Raw genomic sequence first — 6,939 nt, 5'->3', positions numbered from 1 at the left:
ACCATATCTCAAGTGCCACAGCCACACATTTTTTGTACACTTTCAGAGATGGTGACCCCACCACTTCCCTGGCAGTCTGTTTCAATGCTTTACAACTTATTCCATGAAGAAATTTTTCCTAACATCCAATATAAATGTCCCCCAGTGCAACTTGAGGCCATTTCCTCTTGTCCTATCACTTGTTACCTGGGAGAAGAGACTGACCCTTCGCTGGATACAATCTCCTTTCAGGCAGTTGTGGAAGAGTGCTAAGTTCCCCCCTTAGCCTCCTTTTCTCCAGGATAAACACCCTCAGCTCCCTCAGCTCATCCTCATAGGACTTGTGCTCCAGACCCTTCTCCAGCTCCATTACCCTTCTCTGGACATGCTCTAGCCCCTCAGTGTCTTTGTTGTAGTGAGTGACACAGGAGTTGAGGTGTGGCCTCACCAGTGCTGAGTACAGGGGGACAATCACTGCCCTGGTCCTGCTGGCCGCACTATTGCTGATGCAGGCCAGGGTGCCATTGGCCTTCTTGGCCACCTGGGCACACACTGGCTCAGGGTCAGCCACTGTCGACCAGCACCCTCATGTCCTTTTACTCTGGGCAGCTTCCCAGCCAGAAAACTTTTCTGCTTTTCAAGTACATTGTATTCTTTTTCCACTGCAAAGCAAGAATTTTTGTTTCTGAGTTTAATGTTTTCTTTTAAAAGAACTGCCTCAGCCAGTCATCTTTTTGATATCTATGGTCCTTTTCTGGACTGAAATTCAGGGTTTTGTTTCCTTTTCCTGGATATGCTTATTGAACAAGACACTCTCCCTGGCAATGCACTTTGCCTCAGTTTCTCTATCTGTTAAAAGGAAATAGTAATATTTATTCCTTTACCGAGCACTTTCACACCCACTGTTGAGACACTGTAGGGCATTATTTATCAACAGAATTATTGAAATTCCCTAATGTGTTGAGGAACAAGACACTATATTGAGTGAAATGGTTCGAATTACTTCAAAGCTGCTATTTTGACTATTTAAAATATTTTGATGATCTGCATTTAAAAAAGTAAATGGTTTAAGGGAAGAGAGTTGTGAAATGTAGTCTCTACATTTAAAAATATTCTTGAACCCCACAAGCAACTTGACCTGAATCTTCAATAATATATCTAAAGCACAGACATTCATATTAATATTTTCTCATTTATCCTGTTGCTCAAGCTGGTTACAATGCTTGTTAATATTTAACTGGAAATGCTAGAAACTTCAAAACTGTGAGGTTTTTTGTCATTCTAAAGTGAACTGAATTTTCTGCATTTACCTTGGAAGAAAAACTGTTCAACCTGACAAATCTATTAGATACTGTCACCTATGATTCAGTGGGTTTTGTAACTGTTAACTACAGACATAGAAATGCAGTAGGGTGAGAGTGGACTATATGGCAGACTGTTCCAGGCCTGAGGCATTGTTTCATTCAGTTAATTGTGCCAGCCAACAATTAAATTCATATTACTAGTCAGATTTATTTACTGCGTAATCTTTTTCTCCCCCTGCTTTCCTTTTTATCCGTAGTTCAGAGCCTTGAGGGCTTACAGAAAGAACTATTGATGACCACAGTGCTTTCTGTACATCTGGGATAATTCATTGTTAACAGTGACATTTTCAAGTCTGAGATCTGCTTATGAAAAAAACACTGTGCTGATGCTCCAGGGACTGCACAGGGGAAAAAAGAAAAGGGACATGAAAAAAAATTATAATGTGGCTTTTATGGAAGAAGATGAAAGGTTTGTTTTGTTCTTGCTCTTTTTGCCCACATCAAAAATGCTGTTTATTGTTCAAAAGAAGGTATGATATAGACTTTAAGAACTGATTCCTTTTGCATCTGCTTAGCTTTCAGAATAATATCGACAGGTGGAACGGGGACAGTAGAGAACATCAGGGACCTGTATCTTTGCGAGAGGTGAAGCAGGAGTGTGACTCCCACACAGGGCAGAATATTTTGCACAGGGCTACATCACTGATAAACTTTCAGACTTGTTTTGTTTTGGAACTGAATGCTATTGGGTAATTGCAAAGCAAGAACCTACCATGATTGTATTGTGCCGGTTGCACTCCCTTTAGACGCTGCAACTGTTTATTTTGGGGGATTTACCTTCCAATGGTATTATTTTCTGTTAATAATCTAGTTTTACTCATCCTAGCTACATAGAGTTCTTGGGAGCAAAGCGTCTGAGGACAAAGCTGTAACATGAGTTTCAGCTCTGAAACTGGAAGCAGTGAGTTAAGAGATGCTGTACCATGTGGAAACAGGGTAATATCTTTCCATCAGATGTTGTAGAACAGAGAGTCCAGGTTTTACCATTTGTTGTGAGCTTTTCAAGGTTTTTCCCTAGTAAAGTTTTAAACTAGAAGATATTTAGATTAGGTGTTAGGAAGAAATTTTTACTCAGATGGTAGTAAAGCACTGGCACAGGTTGCCCAGAGAAGCTGTGGCTGCCCCATCCTTGGAAATGTTCAAGGCCAGGTTTGTTGGGATCCTGAGCAACTTGGTCTAGTGGGTAGTATCCAGCCCGTGGTGGTGATGTTGGAGCTAAATGATCTTTCATGTCCCTTCTAGCCCAAACCATTCTGTGATTCTATGATTTGCATGGAGTACATTTCATAAAAGATGGTTAATTTACATTAGGTAATATGAGTTTGCAAAAAAGATAAAGCCATTCATCCTATAAATCTATGAAAGTTCTACATCTTATTGTAAAAAAAAAAAAAAAAAAGACAAATCTCAGGAGCTAAAATGCCAAAGTACTGAACAAGGTGTCGTGAGTTGACCTAGTCTGGCTGCCAGAGCCCCACCAAGCAGCTCTCTTATTCCCCATTCTCAAGATAAGGGGACAAAAATAAGATGTGAAAGCTTCTGTGAAAGGTTCAAGATAAGGACAGGGAGATTATTTACCAGTTACCAGCACAGGCAAAACAGACTCATCTTGGAAAAGATTAAGTTAATTTATTGCCAATTAAAAATAGAGTAGGATGGTGAGTAACAGAGATGAAACTAAAGTCGCTTTGCAGACACTTCTCCCTTCTTTCTAGGCTCAAATTGATTCCTTCATTTCCAACTCTTCCGTTTCATCTTTCTATTCCCTGAGGAGGCACAGGGAAATAGGGAATGGGAATAGGAATGGCGAATGGGGTTTATGGTCAGTTCATAACACTTTGCTTTGACCTCTCCTTCCTTTTCACACTGTTCCCCTGCTCCAGTGTAGGCTCTTTCCCAAGGGAGAGAGCTCCTCATGACCTGTTCCAGTGTGGTCCATTCATATAGGCTGCAGATCTTCAGAAACAGACTGCTCCAGTATGGATACCCACAGGGCCACAGGTCTTGCCAGAAAACCTGCTCTGGGATGGGCTCCCCTCTGTGGGCTGCAGCCCCTGCTGGGAGCCTCCTGCATGGGCTCTGCACAGACCACACCTTCAAACACATCCACCTGCCAGGGCATGTGGTTGCCCATGGGCTGAAGTGTGGATGTTCTGTGCTGCAGGAAGAGAATGTTCTTCCCTACTGGTTGCAGGGAATCTCTGTTCTGGCACATGGAGTACTTCCTTCCTCTCCTTCACTGACTTGAGTGTCTGCAGAGTTGTTTCTCTCCTTCTTACAGAAGCCACCCTGTCAGTCTCTCCTCTGCCAAAACCTGGCCACATAAACCCAATACACAAGTGGAACATTAGGACACTTTCACAACATTTAAGTCTTTAAGGGTCCATCTACACCATCATTTGTCACAAACTATTACTTTTATCCAGCTTCCGTTAAACCAAACATTTTTGTTGGGCAAATAAAAATCACATTTACAAAACAGGGGGCACTAGCCGATGATAGTGCCAAAAGACCTCAAGGACACCAAATCAATTAGGTTAAAGATGTCCCATTTCAGCTGACCAAACGTACCTCATGAGGCAGACAAAAGCAAAATCTGTCTACAATCTCTCAACTATATGGAGGTAATGGAGAATTTTTTCTGACTTGGGTGAGCTGTATGAATAGATTAACTGGTAACATCACGCAGATGACTGAGATAGCTCCTATAGGAGTGCTCCTGAAAAAAGGATTATTGTGCACAGAGCTGTGGTGAAACTGGAGAGAGGAACTGCTAACTGCAAAAGAGAACAACACTGAAGGATCTCTATTTTCCTTCTGTTTATTTAGCCTTCATAACAAATCATTCCTAGATTTCCCTGCCTTCAGTGGTAGCAAGTTACATCTTATTTCAATGTTGAATTTGAGTTCTACTTCCAGCTCTTGGCATGATAATAAAGTATGAGAATAGTATTATAGTCTTGGTATAGTAACACAATAAAATTTTATGAAGCTATCATCATGCCTTATAAAGTAGCAGGAAAGGACACAACCTTTTTTTTTTCTTTTGGCTTCTTCTTTGAAGATCATCTACTACAATGACAAGAACAATTATGGAAACAATTACTGCAGGGAGGAGCAATGATACTGAGGCCTTAGTTGCTCTGCATAAGCCTAGTTTTACAGTAGTTTAACTTCAGTAAAAATCAACCACAGTAACAGGAAAGGGAAATTGAGTGAAGAGGATCCTAAAATTCATCTTGATGGCCTGAACAGAATCCCAACTGCTTATCAGGCTTGACTGAGTTAGATAATATTATCTTTATAATTATGTGTTAACTCAGTTGCTACTTGCTGTCAGTGCTCAGAATCCCTGAATATGTTGCTGTTACCGACTGCTTTTTTCAGGAGGCTGCTGTTCCTCCTATCATCAAATAAATGAAGGTCCCAAGGAACTGTGCTCTGCAAATAACTTATTTTCATTTTATTTCTCTGCTTCAGGAATCTGCTGCTTTTTTGAGTTTTAGTTTGCTGTGTTTTTTAACTTTTATATTCTGAGAAAATTCTAATTACAATTAGGTCTCCTACAGCAAAACTACTCCAGTTGCAGTTTCTTTGTTTCACAGCATAAGCTTATATATAACATTGCTATGGTTTATTGAAAGTTATACCTTATTAAGAAGACAGGAAAGTAGAGCGTTATCTGTCAAGCACTGGTCATGATCAGCAAATCTTTTAATAAAATTGTTTAGAAAATAATAGGATGGGCAGCAATTTTTCTTGACTTAGTAAAGAATTAGCCTTACCTAATAATACCTAATAGGTTTTGCAGATTATTGTGCAAATTGCTGATTTGATTAACTCTGATGAAGTTTAGCTGTCTCTAAAATTGTAGTTATAGAATTACAAGGTATTTCAGGAAGCCCACAACTGAAGAAGATTGGCTGAGCAATGTGTCTCAGTGGACTTTAGCAGAAGTTGTGCATGCTTAGCACCTTAGTGAATCTGAGTAGAAATGACGACTGCTTAGAATTGAAATGTAGGAACTGCAGGCCTGTTTGTATGGGAGAAGGCAGTCTGTGAGCTTATAAAGAGAGCAGAACCTGTCTTTCCCAATTCACTGTTTGCTTAACATTTTCTGACTGAATGAAAATTACATTCTTTCACATTGGTTGCAGGTCAATAGAAGATAAAATATAAACTCTCAACAGTGTGCGAATGCTTTGAGTTACCCTGAAAATGGTTGTTGCCGCGGAGAATTACTGCAGCTTGTATAGACAACGAGGCCCGTGGAAAAGAAACATGGACCTATTCTTGATAGATGTTTTTCAGAGAACTTTGTTTTCCAGCCGCATGGCTGGGGTGCAGCCCAAGAACTGTAGCAATCATGGGACCAGCAGGGTCCTTCCCGGGCCGGGGAACACAAAACAACCAATGCGGAATGGGATTCATCAGGGAGTAGGGAAACCCCGTGCCTCTGCCCCAGGGCCCCCTTCCCAGGACCACATGGTGGGGGGAGGAACCCCAACAAATGATGGAGACACAGTCTTTACAGTCTGATAATTTTTTTCATGTGGAAATGGTTAACATGAGCAGGAAGCAGGTTCAATACTGGAGAGTGTCCAAAAATCCAACATGGCATTTAACTCATAAATTAAACTACAGCTGACGTCCCTTGCGTCTCTGTCACTTTAGTTTTTAATTATATGAGTCCTGGTATTCTTCTGTTTCAGAAAGTTAAACTCCTGTTAAGCTCATAGTACTGCAGCAACAAGTATCATGCTCTAAGTTGTCCCACAACCAAGTTTTCAAGTAGCTGTGTCTTAATTTTCTGTCTGTAGAATTTACCTGAGCAGAGTCTGAAGAATTTTTTTTACCTGTGGCTTGGATTCTCACGTGCAGCTGTTCTGATAGAATTGCAGTTGAGTACCTGTAATGTGATCTATGAGATAGATAGGATGCCCAGACATTCTGTGCACATTCTGTACACATTATGTCCAACATGTCCTGAACGCACATGTCTGTTCATGAAGCTGCTGTAGGTGAAATTCATTAGACTTTGTCCAGAACCAAAAAAGTTGTTTCCATGTCAACTCAATCCTGTGCTTTGCTCTGCAGTTAATGGAGCTAAGTGGACATTACTGGCACACAGTCTGTATGACTGCAAGAAGGGGGGAATTTCATTGTGTAGGAATAGGTGGTTAATTTGATGTCCTGCCCAGCCTGCAGCTGCTTCTACAGAGCAGTGCAAGTGCCTCATAAGTCTTTCATTAATTGCCATGTTGGTATCTTGAAAATCTCAGAACCCCACAATTGCCCATAAATGCTTATGTTTAGACAATGAAATCCCATCCTGGGATGTTATAGTCAGGGAGCTTGAGTTGTGTAGGGAAAGGAGGGCCCAGAACCAGTGATGCCCCTGTTGCACCTCCAGATTCTGGAAACCATCACTTAGATGAAGAGATTAAAAGGAGGGTTTCTGAAAGCACTTCATCTGTATTATATCCTCATTGAATTCATTGGCAGATATCTTTAAATGCTGAAAGTTTTTCTCTTACTACCTATCATATTTCATTAAGTACCTGAATAGTAACTCCAGTCCTCAGTCTACCTGTCT

General features: G+C 40.8%; 1 long non-coding RNA gene across 1 annotated transcript; it reads left to right on the top strand.

Moving 5' to 3' along the window:
- The first annotated feature begins 299 nt into the window (after positions 1 to 299).
- LOC116436371 lies at positions 300 to 6,730 on the top strand. The gene is made up of 3 exons (XR_004236990.1): positions 300 to 391; positions 4,775 to 4,779; positions 6,718 to 6,730. It is a non-coding gene; the product is annotated as an uncharacterized LOC116436371 (long non-coding RNA).
- The last annotated feature ends 209 nt before the right edge of the window (positions 6,731 to 6,939 follow it).

This window comes from Corvus moneduloides, chromosome 2 (assembly GCF_009650955.1).
Source record: "Corvus moneduloides isolate bCorMon1 chromosome 2, bCorMon1.pri, whole genome shotgun sequence".
Lineage (NCBI taxonomy): Eukaryota > Metazoa > Chordata > Aves > Passeriformes > Corvidae > Corvus > Corvus moneduloides.
Note: the sequence above shows the minus strand (reverse complement) of the source record. Positions and strands in the feature narration are given on the sequence as shown.